Genomic DNA, 19377 nt, shown 5'->3' with positions numbered 1-19377 from the left:
AGTAAATATCCCTAGCATAGTTTACAGCTTTGAGGAATAATATATTAAAACAAAACAATATCTTTAATATTCTGAAGTAAATGATAGAATATCTCAGACATAAATATATACTTTTTCATGTTATGCTTTTCAGAAAAAATATGAATGGAAGTAACACGTAGATTTTTTTTTTTCACATCACATTTTCCAGAAAACTTTTTACTCTTTAGAAGGGTGGTTTTCCCACTTCCATGCACACCTCCACTCCATGGCAACAGAAGGTCCTGCGCTTGGGACCCTCCTAGACCCTACCCTATGTATCTATTCATCTGACTGTCCTTCTGTATTATCTCCTTTATTCTATAATAAATTGATAAGCACAAGTGTTTCTGTGAGTCCATGAGCCATTGAAGCAAATAATCAAATCTAAAGCTGAAACTCCAATACTTTGGCCACCTGATACGAAGAGCTGACTCATGTGAAAAGACCCTGATGTTAGGAATAATTGAAGGCAGGAGGGGAAGGGGACAACAGAGGGTGAGATGTTTGGATGGCATCATCGACTCAATGGACATGGGTTTGGGTAAACTCCGGGAGTTGGTGATGGACAGGGAGGCCTGGCATGCTGCGGTCCATGGGGTCGCAGGGAGTTGGACATGACTGAGTGACTGAACTGAAGGGTGAGGAATTGATAGAAACTTCTGATTTGTTGCCAAGTTCAACAAAAGTTGTGGGTAACCTGAAGATCCACTACTTGTAATTGGCATATGTAATGGGGGAGCAGTCTTGGGAGCCTGAGCCCTTATCATGTGGGTTCTAATGCTATCTCCAGGTAGACAGAATTTAGTTAAATGGTGGGACACTCAGCTGGTGTCAGAAAGAACTGTTTATGTGGGAAAAATAAACCTAGGCATTTGGTGTCAGAAGTGTTATGAGGGTGGCACCAGTAAGAGAATAAAGAAGAGACACAGGAGAAGTGAGGTTTTCCTACTCAACCACATACATAAATAGCTATAGATACAAGACATACATTATTTGTCAGACATACATTATTTGCAGCCTCTAAGCCTCTGCAAGTCTTTATATAACAAATCCACTGAGATAAAGCTGTTAACATTATAGTAAGTAGCTACAAAATCAATTTTGAAATTGTACTATAGTTTTAGTCTACAGGAGAAAAATGTAGTCATATTAAAAGCAGTAAGAAATGCTTGTAAGAAAATAAAGGTTTGATTTCCATAAAGCGTCTTTTAGATGCCCCTTTTATTCTTATTGATTTCTGACTTGGCAGACTCCAAAATGAAAATACCAAGAATAAACCAAGATGTGTGTGTCAATTTATAAATCATTTTCATGTGCTCTGCTTAGTCACTCACTCATGTCCAACGCTTTGCGACCCCATGGACTGTAGCCTGCCAGGCTTCTTTGTCCATGAGGATTCTCCCAGGAAGCATACTGGAGTGGGTTGCCTTGCCCTCCTCTAGGGGATCTTCCCAACCCAGGGATCAAACCCAGGTCCCCTGTACTGCAGGCAGATTCTTTACTGTCTGAACCTCCAGGGAAGCACCTCACTTCTGTATTAATATATCCAGTTTATTTTAAAACACTCAAAGATATCTGAATGATATATTACAAATACTGACAGTTCCAATACCCCTCCAGCACAATATCTATCAGCACAGACGAGAGCCATACAACTGTGATGACCACTGTTGTCTGTACTATAAACTTCCTACTGAACTTCCCATGTTTTTCTTTCTTGATATCGTGTCCTAATCTAACTATAAGAGATATCTTCTTGAAGCTCAAACCTTTACAAATTATTCCCATACTTTAACATTTTCTACACTAGATGGTTCATGATAATCTCTACATATTTGGAAATATAAAATATTTCATACATTTTAACATGCATTTATGGATCCTTCTCCAGTAATATTTAGGGCATATGATTCTCTGATTTAAGTGCTGTTTTTTTTTTTAATTATAAATCTTACACCTCATTACTTTGAGAATATTTTTAAAGATTGAGTTCTGGAAACTATCATTGAATCAAGCAAAGACATGAAAAATAGGACATATAAATGATGCTGAAAGAATGGCAATACTCTTCCTTTGGAAAAATAAAGAGAAGAATGCAAATAAACCTACTTAATATGGGGACGAATATAAACATACAAATGGAACAAGGAAAAATGATACAGCATTATATATATCCCACCCAGTAGAATCCCATCTTACACAGGGTAAATGTTCTAAAATCAGTTCTTAATTCCAAAAAAAAAGGAATTGCATGTGATTAAATTATATACAAAGAGACTAATTCCTTTGACCATTCCATAAAAGTTTTGTAGATATAACTCAATAATCTACCAAAGGTAGCTTTTCCTCCAACAATGGATCAGACAGATGTTTTGTCAGCTGGCAACAGATGGAAGTTTTGACTGGCACTTAGAGTCATTAGTGTCTCGATTATGAGTCCTCAGATACTAAAAGTACATTCAGGCTACAAGATACTTAAACAATGAGAGACAGTCTGAAACTGATATTAAGCAATCACTCGGAAATGGCAACCCACTCCAGTGTTCTTGCCTGGAGAATCCCAGGGACGGGGGAGCCTGGTGGGCTGCCGTCTATGGGGTAGCAAAGAGTCGGACACGATGGAAGTGACTTAGCAGCAGCAGCAGCAGCAGCAGCAGCAGCAGCATCCCAGCCCTCATCCCCAACAACAGAAATACCACTTTCTTTTTTAGATTCACCTCGGGCCATAAGTAAAAAGCAGATTCAATTTTTTTTTTTAGTTTTTTTTAAATTTAAATTTATTTATTTTAATTGAAGGCTTTCATTATTTTTCTCCACAAACTCTTCCCCTCCAAGAACATACTATTCATCCTGAAATTCAAAAAACATAAATACATGCATGATATAATTCACACCTTCCATTGTGGTTACTCAGAGTGACGAATGCAAAAGACAAGTGTTCCAAGAAAAATTTGGAATGGAAACTATAGAAATGATGAAATATAGGAAAGTATTCAGTAATTAGAACTTGTTGGACACTCTGCTTATAGTTTTTGAGCGCATGATCAGTGGTGTCTGACTGCAACCTATGGCTTCTCTGTTCATGGGATTGTTCAGGCAAAAAATACTGGAGTGGTTTGCCATTTTCTTTTCTAGGGGATCTTCCCAACCCAGGGATCGAACCTGCATATCCAGTGTCTTTTGCATTAGCAGGCAGATTCTTTACCACTGAGCCACCTAGGAAGCCTCATATATATATATTAGTTATATATATATATATATAGAGAGAGAGAGAGAGAGAGAGTTCTTAGGGATACCTAAATATAGGTAAATTTTTAAATATCTAAACAACATTTAAATCTTCCTTTAAAGAAATAGTTACTAATGATAAATAGTTAATAGTTATTATTGCTAAAATCTTCACAGTAATATACACAAACCTGAATTTTTTTCAGTCATTTTCCTCCATCTACTATACTTTAGTCCCTGTAGCTTTTCATTTGTATAATGTCTATGAAGTTAGAATGTTCACAGTTCAAGCACAATGCTCCAGTTTCTAACTAAAACCCACCCTTTTTAGATGTTAACTTAGTAAAGGAAAAAGACCACATCTTGTTTTTTGCAATTTTAGGAGTTCAAGGTGAGTCACAACTATAACGACTAGTAATTTTGTATACCTGTTGTCACTAAAAGAATTCAAACAGATGTTCAAGAGAAAGTAATTGTATCACAGAATGAGGGGACACTTATGGTTCTTTCGCTGTTTTGTTTAAGGTGAAAATTTTATTTTGTTTCCATGTAAATGGAAACAAAAAAATTGTTTATGTGTATGATTTTCATCTTCTGCTCAGGTTATCAACTTGTCTTACATGTTTGTGTAGGAGGGATGGGAGAATAGGGAGCAAGACAAGAGAGCAGAGTCAGAGATAAAACAGGAAAAATGTTTTGATCTTTTTATCTTACTTTAATGAATGAAGAAAATGCAAGTTTTTGATTAGTTACATAGACTCCTGTCCCTTTATTTGCTAATTAGTATCTTAGAAGTTATTTTTGAAGGCAGACCTCTATTAAATTAAAATTTTCTCTGTATCAGGAATATTAAATATCAATGTAAATTTGTTATTCATATTTGTCTTTATGCAAGGCATGTTTTCCCTCAATTCTGCCATAGACAAAATTCTCTTCTTTTAAAATGGGTTCAGAGGAATCTAGAAATCTTTTTTGAATCAGTCTGGTTTCATCATTTGCAGAACTTTGGCACTTAGTAAATGCTAATTTCTCAACCTTTCAAAACCAAAAAAAATTAAGGACTAGGATTAAAGTGCTTCCACAAAGTTTACTTCACTGTACTCCTATGTAGAAAAAATTATTTTCATACTGTATTTAGTCCCAATGTGAATTAGAATTAAGTACTTTTAAAGCCCATAAAGGAGAAGGCAATGGCACCCCACTCCAGTACTCTTGCCTGGAAAATCCCATGGACGGAGGAGCCTGGAAGGCTGCAGTCCATGGGGTCGCTAGAGTCGGACACGACTGAGTGACTTCACTTTCACTTTTCACTTTCACGCATTGGAGAAGAAAATGGCAACCCACTCCAGTGTTCTTGCCTGGAGAATCCCAGGGACGGGGGAACCTGGTGGGCTGCCATCTATGGGGTCACACAGAGTCGGACACGACTGAAGTGACTTAGCAGCAGCAGCAAAACCCATAAAATAAGACTTGACTTTAGTGAATGTGGCAGAACCCTGAAAATTGTCTGTCTAACCTCTTATTTCCAGGCCCACATCTAGACTAAATTTCTCAAACTCCTTTATAGTCAGCTGCGTTCAGGCCAACTATACAACAAAGCAATAGCTAACAAAATGTGAGAACAAATAATGTATATTACTGCCTAAAATAAAATCCATTAAAATCTCCTTCATCTATGCTGTATGACCTTGACCTCCTGGCTAGCTTGATGAAGATGAACAGAGTAATTTCAGAAGCTACATGTTGATTAACAGATCCATAGGAGGGCAGACCCTGGATCCTTAAATTACTGCATGGACTTTCCACAAATTAGAAATAAACTTTAAAAAAAAAAAAAAAAAAGAAATAAACTTTTCCTTCAGTTTTATTGGGAAATAATAGACAAATAGCAACTCTATTTATTTAGAGTATACAACATGATGATATGTTATAATATACATCGTGGAATGATTGCCAAGATCAAGATAATTAACGTATTCATCACCACATAGAAAAATGGGAAAATGTCTATTCAAGTCCTTTGCCCATTTTTAACTGAATTTTTTTTCCCTATTGATTAGTAATGGAAATAAAGGATTAGTTTTTCTATTGTTAAGATCAGTGTCAAGGGGTTTTGTCTACTTTATCTTTAAAATACAACTCCTAATTTCACTGATTATTTCTATATATTGTCATTCTAGCCTCTGTTCTTTTTTTTTTTCCTTGAGGTATAATGTTAGATTGTTTGAGTTCTTTCTTTTTTGTAATCATCAAGCCCTTAGACCTGTTTGTGTTCCATGTCATAAATTTTTGTTTCAATTTCTGTTTGTCTAAAAATACTTTTTAGTTCAACTCTGTTTGTTCATAAGTATACTGTTTAATTTGTACATAGTTGTCAATTTTCCAGCTTTCCTCCTGTTTTGATTTCTAGTTTCATACCATGTATTTGAAAAAGATACTTAATAAAATTTTAATCATTTTAAATTTGTTAAAATTTATTTTGTGAACTAACACATGATTTACCCTGGGAAACATTTTTGTGCACTTGAGAAAAATGTGTGTTCTGTTGCAGCTGGTTGGATGGAATGTTCTGGTATAGCTTAATTCCATTATTTGCTGATTGATTCTATCTGAATTATCTTTCCATTGTTAATGTGGAATATTGAAAGTCCCCTACTGTTTTGCATTGTTATTTCTACCTTCATATCTTTTAATAATTGTTTATTATTAGTATAGTTTGGATATATATTTATAACTTTATATCTTCTTGATGAATTGACTCTTTATCATTATATAATGATCTTTTTTATTACCCTTCTTTTGACTTAAAGTCTATTTCGTCTAAGTATAACTAGCCCTGCCTTTACTGGCTTCCATTTGCATGGAATATCTTTTCCCATCCCTTCAATTTCAGCCTATGAGTATCTTTAAATCTTAAGTGAGTCTCTTGTATGTAGCATGTAGTTGAGTCTTTTTTTTTTAATCCATTTACACTATATGCCTTTTAATTGGATAATTTCAGTTTACATTTAGAGTATTTATAAATGTGTAAAAGCTTACTGTCATTATTTTAATAATTGTTTTCTGATGGTTTTCTAGTTCCTTTGTTGCTTTCTTCCTCTCTTGCAATCTTTATTTCTAAACTCATGATTTTTGTAGTAGTATGCTTTGCTTTTTTCTCTTTATCATCTGTATCTATTTTAGGAGTTTGTACTGTGATTACAATGAGACTTTCATAACATGTCTTATAACAGTCTATTTTAAGCTATTGACAACTATAGTTGCATAGAACATTTCTGTGCAACTTTTAACTTACCCCCCCACACATATATTTTATGTTGCTAATGTCACAATTTATATATTTTTACACTGTGAATCCATTAATAAAATATTGTAGGTATGCTGCTGCTGCTGCTGCTGCATTGCTTCAGTCGTGTCCGACTCTGTGCGACCCCATAAACGGCAGCCCACCAGGCTTCCCTTCCCTGGGATTCTCCAGGCAAGAACACTGGAGTGGGTTGCCATTTCCTTCTCCAATGCATGAAAGTGAAAACTGAAAGTGAAGTCACTCAGTCGTGTCCGACTCTAGCGACCCCATGAACTGCAGCCTACCAGGCTCCTCCGTCCATGGGATTTTCTAGGCAAAAGTACTGGAGTGGGGTGCCATTGCCTTCTCTGATTGTAGGTATAGTTATTTGTAACACTTTTATCAAGATCCAAACACATATACATAGACAGCATATTAAAAAGCAGAGACATTACTTTACCAACAAAGATCCGTCTAGTCAAAGCTATGGTTTTTTTCAATAGTCATGTATGGATGTGAGAGTTAGACCATAAAGAAAGCTGAACGCCAAAGGATTGATGCTTTTGAAATGGTGCTGGAGAAGATTCTTGACAGTCCATTGGACAACAAGGAGATAAAACCAGTCAATCCTAAAGGAAATCAGTCCTGAGTATTCTTTGGAAGGACTGATGATGAAGCTCCAGTACTTTGGCTACCTGATGTGAACAACTGACTCATTGGAAAAGACCCTGATACTGGGAAAGACTGAAGACAGGGAGGAAAGGGATGACAGGATGAGATGGTTTGATAACATCACCAACTCAATGGACATGAGTTTGAGCAAGCTCCAGGAGTTGATGGACAGGGAAGCCTGGCATGCTGCCATCCATGAGGTCTCAAAGAGTCAGACACAACTGAGTAACTGACTTGAACTGAACTGAAACACTGCTGCTGCTAAGTCACTTCAGCCGTGTCTGACTCTGTGCGACCCCATAGACAGCAGTCCACCAGGCTCCCCCGTCCCTGGGATTCTCCAGGCAAGAACACTGGAGTGGGGTGCCATTTCCTTCTCCAGTGCATGAAAGTGAAAAGTGAAAGTGAAGTCGCTCAGTCATGTCCAACTCTTGGTGACCCCATGGACTGCAACCTACCAGGTTCCTCCACCCATGGGAGAACTGAAACACATATACTTTCAATTATCTAAAGTTTAAGTGAGTGAAGTCGCTCAGTCATGTCTGACTCTTTGCGACCCCAAGGACTGTAGCCTACCAGGCTCCTCCGTCCATGGGATTTTCCAGGCAATAGTATTGGAGCGGGTTGCTATTTCTTTCTCTAGGGGATCTTCCCCACCCAGGGATCGAACCCAGGTCTCCTGCATTGCAGACAGATGCTTTACCCTCTGAGCCATCAGGAAAGTCTCATCTAAAGTTTATCCCTACTTAGATATTCTGTAACACCTGAAACTCAAACTATTCATTTTAGAATGGCATTAGGCAGAACTGGGTGTTACACTGGCCTCTTTCAACATTCTCAGTGTTCTCTGCCTATACCTATAGCAAGGTATAGCAAATTTATATTTCCTCAGTAATCTTGTTTTCCTTATCTACTGCCAACAAGTCAGTGAAAATTATACTCTCCAATGTCTCTGAATGACTTACATCTCTCTCCAGCCATCATGTAACCTGCTCATCTAATATTGTTAGATGTGTTAGAAAGACTCTAACACCAACAGATCTAGCAAAGTTTTTTTTTCACTTTTTAGAGTTTAATGATGGATGCTTAAGGTCATAAGATGACAAGACTTGCCAAAAGAAAATAGGAATGAAATCCAAGGATAAATGCCAAACAGTTATCCTTTCTCTCCAGTTAATCATCCCCCTACATCTGTTGTCACACAGTACTGGTAGACTCAATATATGTTGTACAATGCTACATTGGGGAGGGAACATTGTACAATATGGTATTAGGAGAGAAATACTATCACAAATTATATAAGTCCTGGTCAAAAATAGAAATGTTTTGTAAAGAATTGAAATTCAGATTATTAGCTAATAAAAACTCACAATAACTATCTGCCAAACTTATATTTGTATTTTTTAAGGTAACTTCATAATCCCAATCAATGCATCTACTGAAAAAAAAAGATCCAAGACAAATGGGTGTCTCATTGGATATAAAAATCTGAACTATAAGTCATAGTCTCCTCACACAAATATATCCTGTGCATCTGCAACCTGATAGATAGCACCAGCATTAACACATTTACCTGAGCTGTTCTTCTGTTAGGAATCACTAGGAAACTTCTGCACTAGACTGTTACACCCAATATGGTATAATCTGCTGTGGTAGTCTAGCAAAAATACAATGAATATTTCCTATCATAAAGTCTTACTAGAACAGTAATAAAAACAAAACAAAACAAAACGACCACTTTATTATGAATTTTCAATGTAGTTGAAAAAGTATTTGATGTGTGGAGATAGTTTATAAGTAAGACTTTATGAAAAGCAGAAAATGAACCGCAGAGAATATAAATCATATATGATTTCAGAAGAGGGACAGAATTAAAATACAATATCAAAAGGTGATATTTCAGTTGGATTAAAAAATGCTTATGGTTTATATCAGATGAGAGGAAAAGGAATAAATATTTTTCCAAGTAACAGAATATAAATCAAGTCATAAATAATGGATATATAAGATTAATTGCTTATAGGAGAAGTTAATTTCAAATTAGGACACAGTTGTAAGGGATTATGAATGAACAATGAAGATGTATGGATTATATCTAATGCATAATTTTAAAAAAATCATTCAAGGTTCTTGATCAGAGGATTATATTTGAAAAGGAGCAGTTTAAAAGACACAATTTTGGAAAAAGTTTACAAGTCATATAAAGAGGGACTAATATCCCTGTTATATCTACTTTTGTCCATTACCTTAGAACAGAATGAGGATTCCCCAGATGGTAAGATATTTTCAACAACAAGGGCAGTGAGCCATGTACAACTTAACCAAGAAAAAAAGGCATAATTAATTCAATTTACTATGCCACTTTCCATAACCATCTAAAAGTAGAAAATCCTGAAGGAATAAAAGGAGAGCAAGAAATAAAAAAGAACAGAACAATAGATGGGAATTTGGTCAATTGACAAGAACCAAAAGGAGCAAAAAATGCTCTGGAAGGGCACAAAATGCAAAAAAAAAAAAAAAAAATCTAATTCACAGCATAAGGCACTAAAGGAGAGAACTGTGTTTAACAATTAAACAAAATGCAGCGCCCCCCCCCACTTTTTTTTTCAGTAAGTGTAAACACTTAACACAGGTCTGTCTCGTCAAGGCTATGGTTTTTCCAGTAGTCATGTATGGATGTGAGAGTTGGGCCATAAAGAAAGCTGAGTGCTGAAGAATTACTGGTTTTGAACTGTGGTGGTAGAGAAGACTCTTGAGAGTCCCTTGGACTGCAAAGAGATCCAACCAGTCCATCCTAAAGGAAATCAGTCCTGAATATTCATTGAAAGGACTGATGCTGAAGCTGAATCTCCAAACTTTGGCCACCTGATGCAAAGAACTGACTCATTGGAAAAGACCCTGATGCTGGGAAAATTGAAGTCAGGAGGAGAAGAGAATGATAGAGGATGAGATGGTTGGATGGCATCACTGACTTGATGGATGTGAATTTGAGCAAGCTCTAAGAGTTGGTGATGGCCAGGGAAGCCTAGTGTGCTGCAGTCCATGGGGTCACAAACAGTTGGAAATGGCTGAGCGACTGAACTGCACTGAAGTGTAAACATGCTTATATCTCTGGGCATTGGTATCTGTTGTTCCGTTCCAGGTATATGAGTTATTTGTAAATGAATTCATTCTTAGACATTTCCTTCAGGAATCCACTCTTGGCTGATGCCAAAATATCACTGTTGCTAAAATGTTTTTGGAGAAGGCTGTGGCCGGAGCACCTGTAGGATCAAGGTGTTATCAGAAATATTCGAGTACCAGTTACATAAGTGTGGCTCAGCAACAAATTGCCTTATTTGGTGCTGGATGGAACCTAGAGTAATTGGCAGGTGCCCTTACAATCCATATAAAGGGCAGGGAGTTTCTGGTTTCTTTCTATCTTCAATTTAAATCTGCTTTTTTTCCTTTCTAGAAACAGGCTATAGTAGTTTTCTGATTAAGAACAGCAGCAAGAAGAACTAAGGAAGATAAAGAGGAACCGAAGGATGGAGGGGAGGTCAATCATTCGTTTTGTGTCTGCACATTTATTGTTATGCCATATGTATCTTTTATTCTGAGCATTTGTTTCCTATTATAATCCAAGGGAAAATAAACCGTAGGAAGCAAATCATCTTTCTTGTAAAACTTCACAGTCAGACCAGTCCTTTGTGTCTGACCTAGCTCAGCTTTACATTCCACTCTGTCAATGTGAGAGGAAGCACACAGTGCAGTAATGACTGAATTCCAGAGTGATTTTCATTGCCAGCAAATATGCCACAAACTGGAGATTACCTACAGCTGACTTTGTTGCCACCCTACTCATCTCTCTCTCAAAATAACTTTCTTACCAAATAGATGGGGCACTATATGTTGGAATTGACAAAATTGTCAATGACATATGTCAAATGACATAATCCACAAAGGTAAGAATTAGCTTGAGCTAGCTTTAAAAAATTACTAGCCTTTTGAGAGGAAGAAAAGATGAAAATAAACCAAAGAACATTACACATCAGAGAAAGAATATGAGCTTCAAAGGCTACAAGACCTGTTTCTTAAAATGGGTGGTAGCGTATAAGATAATCATTATCCATGGGGTGAGAACCTTAGAATGTGAAGAGATCAATTCAGCTGCTTATATGTCATACAAAGTCTTCACTTAATTTAAGTGACTTGTGCAGATTAGGAAAGAAAAATCTATCCATAAAACCTCTTTCCTATCAACTACAATATAATGAATTACACTTTATGTGGGTAGTAGAAATCCTGGTACCCTATTTAATACTGATCTGTTTTTAACCTTATTGAGTCTTAAAGAGGTTTTATATTTTATCACACATTTCAAAAGAGGAAGTAAATTGGTTTTAGCTCTTTGGAAGAAGGGAATTACATCTTGTGATGTACAAAAGAAGCAATTTATATACCTACTATAAAAGCACCCACATGAGGTTCCCTGACGTCTACTGTACCTGTTTTAAGTCATACTTTGGGGACTCTTTTCTCTTATCCCCTCATTCCATTTGCCTCTAAATATCAAATTAAGTCATAATTTGGGTAATTTAGTACCTTACAGTAACATGTTCACTTGGGAAAAGTCAAAACCACTTTCAACTTCATTATTTAGTAGAACTAGTGAATAAATCATTTGGAGGTTCTGTTAGTATAGGATTTTTAGCATTTTCTATCTTCTGCATTAGCTGATCTCCATTATATATGTTATTTTAAATATGACTCTACTGATATTCATTGATGCATGCTAAGGCTATTTTTAAATCTCCTAGTGTTAAGCCTAGCTACTCAAAGGACTGTCAGTGTAACTAATTGATTTTCCCAAGGTCAGAGACAAACGGGCAATCATATGTCTCACATTTAACAAATGACACCCTCCCATTTAGTGTTCAGTTCTTTAGAGTCTGTCTTTGGGACCAATCTCTATTTATGTGAATTGTTTAATCACGTTTCATTTGGGGCTGATGACTTAAATCTTGTAGTTCCAAAAACTTCTTTTAACAGTTCTTTATGCAAGTAACATCTTCGTTCCACTGGGTTTTCTCTAGCACTACATAGCGTGTAAGAGAACGCACATGATGTCAAGGGACTGTTAACCTAAAAGAAAAGACCAAACTAGAAAATTATGAATGAATGAAATATACTCTTTGATAAAGTCAGGTGTGTATTTAAGAATCTGAGCCTGGGGAATAAAAATCAGGCAGATTCTTGAGGTACTGAAAGGTTGGGAGGCATAGAAGGTTAGGCTGAAAATGCTTTGTGTGGTGGAAAGCTTTACAGTAAAGTGGATCTGGAAAGTGACTAGGTTCAATATTAGTATATTTGGAGAATAAATACATATATTCCCAATGTCCAAGTTGACAAAATTGTCTCAGTCCCAACTTATAATTTGTAGCCTTTCCTAAAAATGAAATAATCTTGGCAAGTGCTTTACAAATATTTTAGAACTTCAAATGTTTTTAATTTTTTACCGTATGTAATTTATTAGGAGGATATCAGTTATACACAGATCTCTACATTATCACTTCTCCTTCCTTCAAAAAATCGTGTGTTAAAAAAGTACAAGATCTCAATTCCAGTTTGAATGATCATTCATATTATTGTTTCCTCTTCAAATGAATCCTTGAATCAGCTGTCAGTCATTTGACTTTCCACAAAAGATAATGTTTGCCTATTATTCTCAATTACCAAAATTTAAAACTGTATATTTTGAGGACAGACTGTAAACTATTATGTGTTATTTGTTTTAAAATATTCCTGGAACTTTCTAAATTGATTTGGAAGAGGTTTTAGTTTATGAATTTGATTTCTTTTTTCACTTTTCAAAAAGGCAAAGGAGATCTTAATATCTTTAAAGGCACAACTTTGGTTTGGTTTTGATTTGATTGACTTGTTTTGCTGCAGAATGAGGGATGTGTACTAAGGAATTTAAGAGTTTGCTGGTTGGTCTGCTCTGCTTAGGTTATAGGAATTATTTCAAGAAAAGAAAGAATTTTTTCTTGCCTTGCATTCAACTTCAGGATGAAACATGCCCTTCACATAGTAATAACACCCAGCTTTCCTGTGTTAGCATGTTTCCTTTATTTAAATTCTATCTTTAGGCTTCAGATATGTGAGAAACTTTTCTTAGATGTATGATGTGCTATTGTACAATTTCTTAGCAGTACTTATCTTGGCTTTCAGAATGGGTCTCTTCATGTTAACTTGGAAGAATAGGAAGTCATTGAAAAGACAGAGAAGATGTGTCTATCTGAGGAAGTAACTAGAGCCAGCAAATAACACATTTTGAAGTCACTTTCCTTTTTAGAAAGGTCCCGTCTATCAGACACTTACAAAATTTTCCTTTGAAAATTACAATTAAAGTTTTGTGGGGTTTTTTTTTGTTTGTTTTTTCCTCTTAGGTTTGACCCAGACACCAGCTGCCAGAGCAGATTCCTATTTCTTTAGTTTTTAACTTTCTATGATATGGCCATAATAAATAAAATGAAATCTGTTTGATTTGTCAAAGAAATCTTGTGACAAGAGATACCTTAAAATTGCTCTTCTTCAGTTTAGTTTGCCATAGTAGAAAGAGTATAGGCTTGGAACCAGGCAGAATTTTATTTTTACTAAACCAATAAGTACTCTAGCTACATAATCTTAGGCCAGTTGTTCTTAGGCCAGTTGTTTAAATCTGTAGCACCTCATTCTTTTTTTTTTTCTTAATAAGTATGCTTCATCATATGTAGATTACATTTCAATAAAGTTAAGGAAAAAATGATACATCTAGAATCCAGATCCTTTTTACTATCTCCACTGTTTCAGTCCTGATCATAGTCAACATCATTTTCACCTGGCTTATTGCAATATGCTTCTGTTTGCTGAATCTTATTCTTCTGAACTTTAAAAACTACCAGATAGCTATTGTACAGACTTCTTATGACAATCAAGTAATATATTTGAAAACACCTGTCTCTGAATCTAGTCTGTGGGGAGATAAAATGCCCTTAGATTTCTCAGTGCTCTTATAACAAGCCTTGACCTTCTAAGACATGGAAATGTACATACAATTGGGAATGTTTGCTTTCAGGTTCCATAGAAACATTTTATTCTTCACACATCCTGAGAGTTGGTTCTGCAGCCATGAGTCTGGTTAATTGCTCTTATCCAAAAGTGCCAGATGCTCTAGATGAGGTCCTTAGGTTAAGCCCCAAGGTACCAGAGACAGGAGCTCTATTTCTCTAGGTAGTTACATTTCAAGAGGTATGAAAGCTACAACTTGGTAATATCTTCAGGTTTTAAAAGTAGGAGACCAATGGTTTACATGACTCTTGGAAAGATTCATTTACGCTTCAAAGGTTAGAGCGGAAACAAGATTCTTTCCATTCCATCGCAAGATAAAGAAAGGATCAGTGTTTCTTTCCCATACATAAATGGAGAAAACCCAATGTTATCTGTTCACCCAATCTCTGTGATAGATTTTGAAGTTTGTATACATAGACATTAGACCTGTCTACACGGAGTTGCCCCTGGCAAAAGTATGAGACTATAGAAAACAACATCATAATTATTTGCTTTTTAAATACACAATCATGTGACTGGTTCTGAATGCCTTGTGTGTATTCAATATAAAATGAATAAAAATGAGTTTAAAAATTCTATAGTGTTTACATTAGGATTTCAAAACATTCTACTTTAAATGACTGGATTCAATCACCAGGTTTGGAGAAGGTCTCAAGCGAGGTTTGCAGCTGGGTGTCCCTAGAGGGAATGAACTGTATTTCCATTTCTAAAATATCTACAACTTTGGGCAGGTGGTGAGCAGAGAACACAGGTTTCAACATTATTACCACCATTACACATATACACAGAGATGCAGTAGTTCAATGTTTTACCTTGGTGGAGAAAAAAACCACTTAATTAAATGTAAGATCAATTAATAAATATTAATTTAATGACTTAAAGTGCCCAGTTAATGAAAGGCTTATCGATCTATCCGTAGGTTTCTCTCACCTGGATAGAGTTTGCAAACAATCAGTATTACATAATGATGCACAATGTCATTGGCATTATTATGACATTCCTCTAAGTTTCAGGAGGTGGTTGCAACGGAGCTATCATTTCCCAAGGTCATAAAATCTCACTGCTTTAAAAACTTAAGCAGCCCAGGAGATGACATCACGATGTAGAATGATATTCCCAGAAGCCTTGAAAATGCAAATTGTGGGGGTGCTACAATGACCTTTTAGCTACACCTGTAACTTCCATAATACGGACTAGAAAACAGACAAGCAGCATGTTTAGTCTCTTGCTGACCTTGAGCTAGTTGCTCATTCACCAAAGCTCTATTTGAATTCAGTGTTGGCATTCATACCTGAACTTAGAGTAGGAACCCGAACACTGCATGCATATAAAAATGACTAATTTCTGAATTCAATTAACTGATAAACTGTTCCATTGTTCTTTTAGGTATTTTCTGTCTCTGGGTTTAAAGTTAAGTCCTTTTTAAAAATAATTTTTACTAAAATTGCTCAAATCAAACTTCTAAGAAAATGTTCCCTAATGGTATCTGTTTTTCTTAGCTTACAGAAAATTTCTTTCTATCCATTCAATATATAAATATTGACTGTATTTTGTGTTTATAACATGCTAGCCACTGGTGGGAATAAAAAAGGAGAAAAACTATAGAGAATTTTATAATTTCATTAGGAAAGCAAGTCAGTGCCAAAAGGGTGTGATTTTGAATACAAATTATATAGAGTTTCAGAAAAAGAGAGACAGTTGTGGACCTCCAGGGTCCTGGAAGTGTTTATAGCAATCCAGGAAAATATTCTGAGCATGTAGAAAGGGATTAAAAAAGCATAGTAATTGCCACAAGTGAGGGTAGAATGAGGGAGGTGAAATGGAGGGAGGGGGTACAAATTTGAACCTTTGAAAAGGTACAAATTTCTAGTTATAAATAATCATGTGGATGTAATGTACAACACGGTTATTCTATTTAATAATACTAGACTGCATATTTGAAAGCTGCTGGACATCAGTACAGACCAAGGCAGGACCTGTTGTCTCACATGGCCCTGACAGAACTCACTCTTAATTCACAGTACCACTCATATTAAAAGGAGTCTAACTTCTGAGGCCAGATGTACAAACATGAGTAAAGTCCCAGTCTTTTCAAAACACACTGAAAAATATACTCTAACATTGGAAACATGGAATTGTTTCCTCAATTGAGGAAACGTTACATTACAATGCATTGTAATGAAAGTTTACCACGCAGCTTTGTATTATGCCTATAGGTTACGGAACTTCATCTTCCTAAAACACGGTTTAAAACTTTTGTTTGTTTCTCTCTAACTGCTTGAAGCAGGGTTAATTAATAAATTACCCCCCCTCCTTTTTTTTAGCCTCCAGCATGTTTTATTTTTCCTAGAACCTATGTACAATTAATTCTAGCAAGGCAGTACTCAATACTGTTCAAGCCTCACATTTTGGATTAACTACTTAATATTATAAATGTGAATGCACATCCTCATAACTGGGAAACTAAATGACATAGATTTACTCATTATTTATGTAACCATACAAAATTTTATATGCAACAGGCACTTTTATACTATAGAATCTGACCTTATGAACTAGCTTACGTATAAAACATAGTTACTCTTTGCTCATCTGTCATAACTTAGAAAGTGTTGCACCAATGCTTAAGATGTTATTGAAACAGATGAGTTCTCAACACAAGGTTAACAAACTTGAAGCTCCACTCTAGAAATACAAACCCATAAATTGAAAACTGTTTTACCAGAAATAGATTATGAGCAACCCTTACCAAAGTAGTACCATAGGGAGTTACAGTGTTGACTCAAAGAAGACACAGGTTTCTCATTAAACTTTTTTTAATGGGTCTCAAATTCTGTGACAGATTTTTTGGTCAAGTTGTTTTCATTAAAAAGTACTGATTTTAAAAACCGATAACTTAAACTGCCACACACAAAACATATGGTCCACAAAAATATTCTCCTTTCCTTCTGACGGTTTTATGATGCATTGTTATCATTAACCAGTCTTTTACTATTAAACTTCAATGGCCAAATGAGACAAACATTTCTGAGACCGTTCTTCCACCACTGCTTAAGACTGGGGTGCCAGGTATTGGGGATATTATTCATTCAGCCTTCTGAGCTTTCAGGGCAGATGTGGTGACCTTGCCAGCTCCAGCTGCCTTCTTGCCCACTGCTTTGGTGACAGCCACAGCGACTGTCTCATGTCACACACAGCAAAACGGCCCAGGGGAGGAGAGTCAGAGAAGCTCTTGACACATCTGGGCTTGCCAGGAACCATATCAACGATAGCAGCATCACCAGATTTCAAGAGTTTAGGGCCATCTTCCAGCTTTTTGCCATAACGATGATCAATTTTCTTCTTCAGCTCAGCAAACTTGCAAGCAATGTGAGCAGTGTGACAGTCCAACACAGGTGCATATCCAACATGGATTTGGCCTGGATAGTCCAAAATAATCACCTGAGCTATGAAGCCAGCTGCTTCCATTGGTGGGTCATTTTTGCTGTCACCAGCCACATTGCCATGATGAATGTCTTTGACAGACACGTTCTTGACATTGAAGCCCACATTGTCCCCAGAAAGGGCTTCACTCAGTGCTTCAAGGTGCATTTCTACAGACTTCAGCTGTTACATTGACAGGAGCAAAGGTGACCACCATGCCAGGTTTGAGAACACCAGTCTCCACACAACCCACAGGGACAGTACCAATATCACCAATTTTATAGACATCCTGGAGGGGCAAACGCAAGATCTGTCAGTTGAACGTGTTGGTGGCAGAATGCAATCCAGAGCTTCAAGCAGGGTGATTCCACTGGCATCGCCGTCCTTATGGGTGAATATCCATCCCTTGAATCATGGCATGTTAGCACTTGGCTCCAGCATGCTGTCGCCATTCCAGCCAGAAATTGACACAAATGCTACTGTGTCAGGGTTGTAGCCAATTTTCTTAACGTAGATGCTGACTTCCTTAACAATTCCCTCATATGTCTTCTGGCTGTAGGATGGCTCAGTGGAATCCATTTTTTTTTTTTTTTAAACTTTACAGTATTGTATTGGTTTTGCCATATATCAACATGAATCCGCCACAGGTATACATCTTGTTAACTCCAACAATTAATTGTTTCACACCCAGAGTGTAAGCCAGAAGGGCATGTTCATGGGTCTGCCCATTCTTGGAGATACAGGCTTCAAACTCACCAACACCAGCAGCAACAATCAGGACAGCACAGTCAGCCTGGGATGTGCCTATAATCATGTTTTTGATGAAGTCTCTATGTCCTGAGGCATCAATGATGGGAACATTATACATGCTGGTCTCAGATTTCCACAGGGAGATATCAGTGGTGACATCATGCTCATGTTCAGCTTCAGTTTGTCCAAGACTCAGGCATATTTGAAGGAGCCCTTTCCCATCTCAGCAGCCTCCTTCTTGGACTTTTGAATTGTTCTGTTGTCGATCCCACCACATTTGTAGATCAGATGGCCAGTTGTGGTAGACTTCCCTGAATCTACGTGCCCGATGACAACGATGTTGATGTGGGTCTTTTCCTTTCCCATTTTTGCTTAGGTTTAATGGTGGTTTTCACACCTGTGTCCTGGCGGCAAACCCGTTGTGAAAAAGCAATAAATTACCCTTTTTAAACCAGAAGGAATGAAGAGGCTGAACCAAAGCGGAAATAATGCCCAGGTGTGGATGTGTCCGGTAGTGAAAGTAAAGTCCGAGGCTATTAAGAACAATATTGCGTAGGAACCTGGAATGTTAGCTCCATGAATCAAGGTAAATTGGAAATTTTCAAACAGGAGATGCCAACAGTGAACATCGATATTTTAGGAATCAGTGAACAAAAATGGATGGGAATGAGTAATTTAATTCCAGTGACCATTATATCTAATACTGTGGGCAAGAATCCCTTAGAAGAAATGGAGCAGCCCTCATAGTCAACAAAAGAGTCCAGAATGCAGTACTTGGGTGCAATCTCAAAAATGACAGAATGATCTCTGTTCATTTCCAAGACAACCATTCAGTATCATAGGAATTCAAACTATGCACAAACCACTAATGCCAAAGAAGATGAAGCTGAACATATCTACGAAGACCT

The 19377-nt window shown here is 36.7% G+C and overlaps 1 long non-coding RNA gene and 1 pseudogene across 1 annotated transcript in view; one reads left to right on the top strand and one right to left on the bottom strand.

Moving 5' to 3' along the window:
- LOC139178359 (uncharacterized) overlaps positions 1-10940 on the top strand; it is a 32742-nt gene extending 21802 nt beyond the window's left edge. The window contains exon 3 of the long non-coding RNA XR_011562778.1: positions 10662-10940. This is a non-coding gene — a long non-coding RNA (uncharacterized lncRNA). The remainder of the gene's footprint in view (positions 1-10661) is intronic.
- A 5963-nt stretch (positions 10941-16903) lies between these two features.
- On the bottom strand, positions 16904-18858 carry LOC109575296 (elongation factor 1-alpha 1-like; annotated as a pseudogene).
- Between the last annotated feature and the right edge of the window lie 519 nt (positions 18859-19377).

Source organism: Bos indicus, chromosome 21, assembly GCF_029378745.1.
Source record: "Bos indicus isolate NIAB-ARS_2022 breed Sahiwal x Tharparkar chromosome 21, NIAB-ARS_B.indTharparkar_mat_pri_1.0, whole genome shotgun sequence".
Classification (NCBI taxonomy): Eukaryota; Metazoa; Chordata; class Mammalia; order Artiodactyla; family Bovidae; genus Bos; species Bos indicus.
This window is presented reverse-complemented; position numbering and strand designations above follow the sequence as displayed.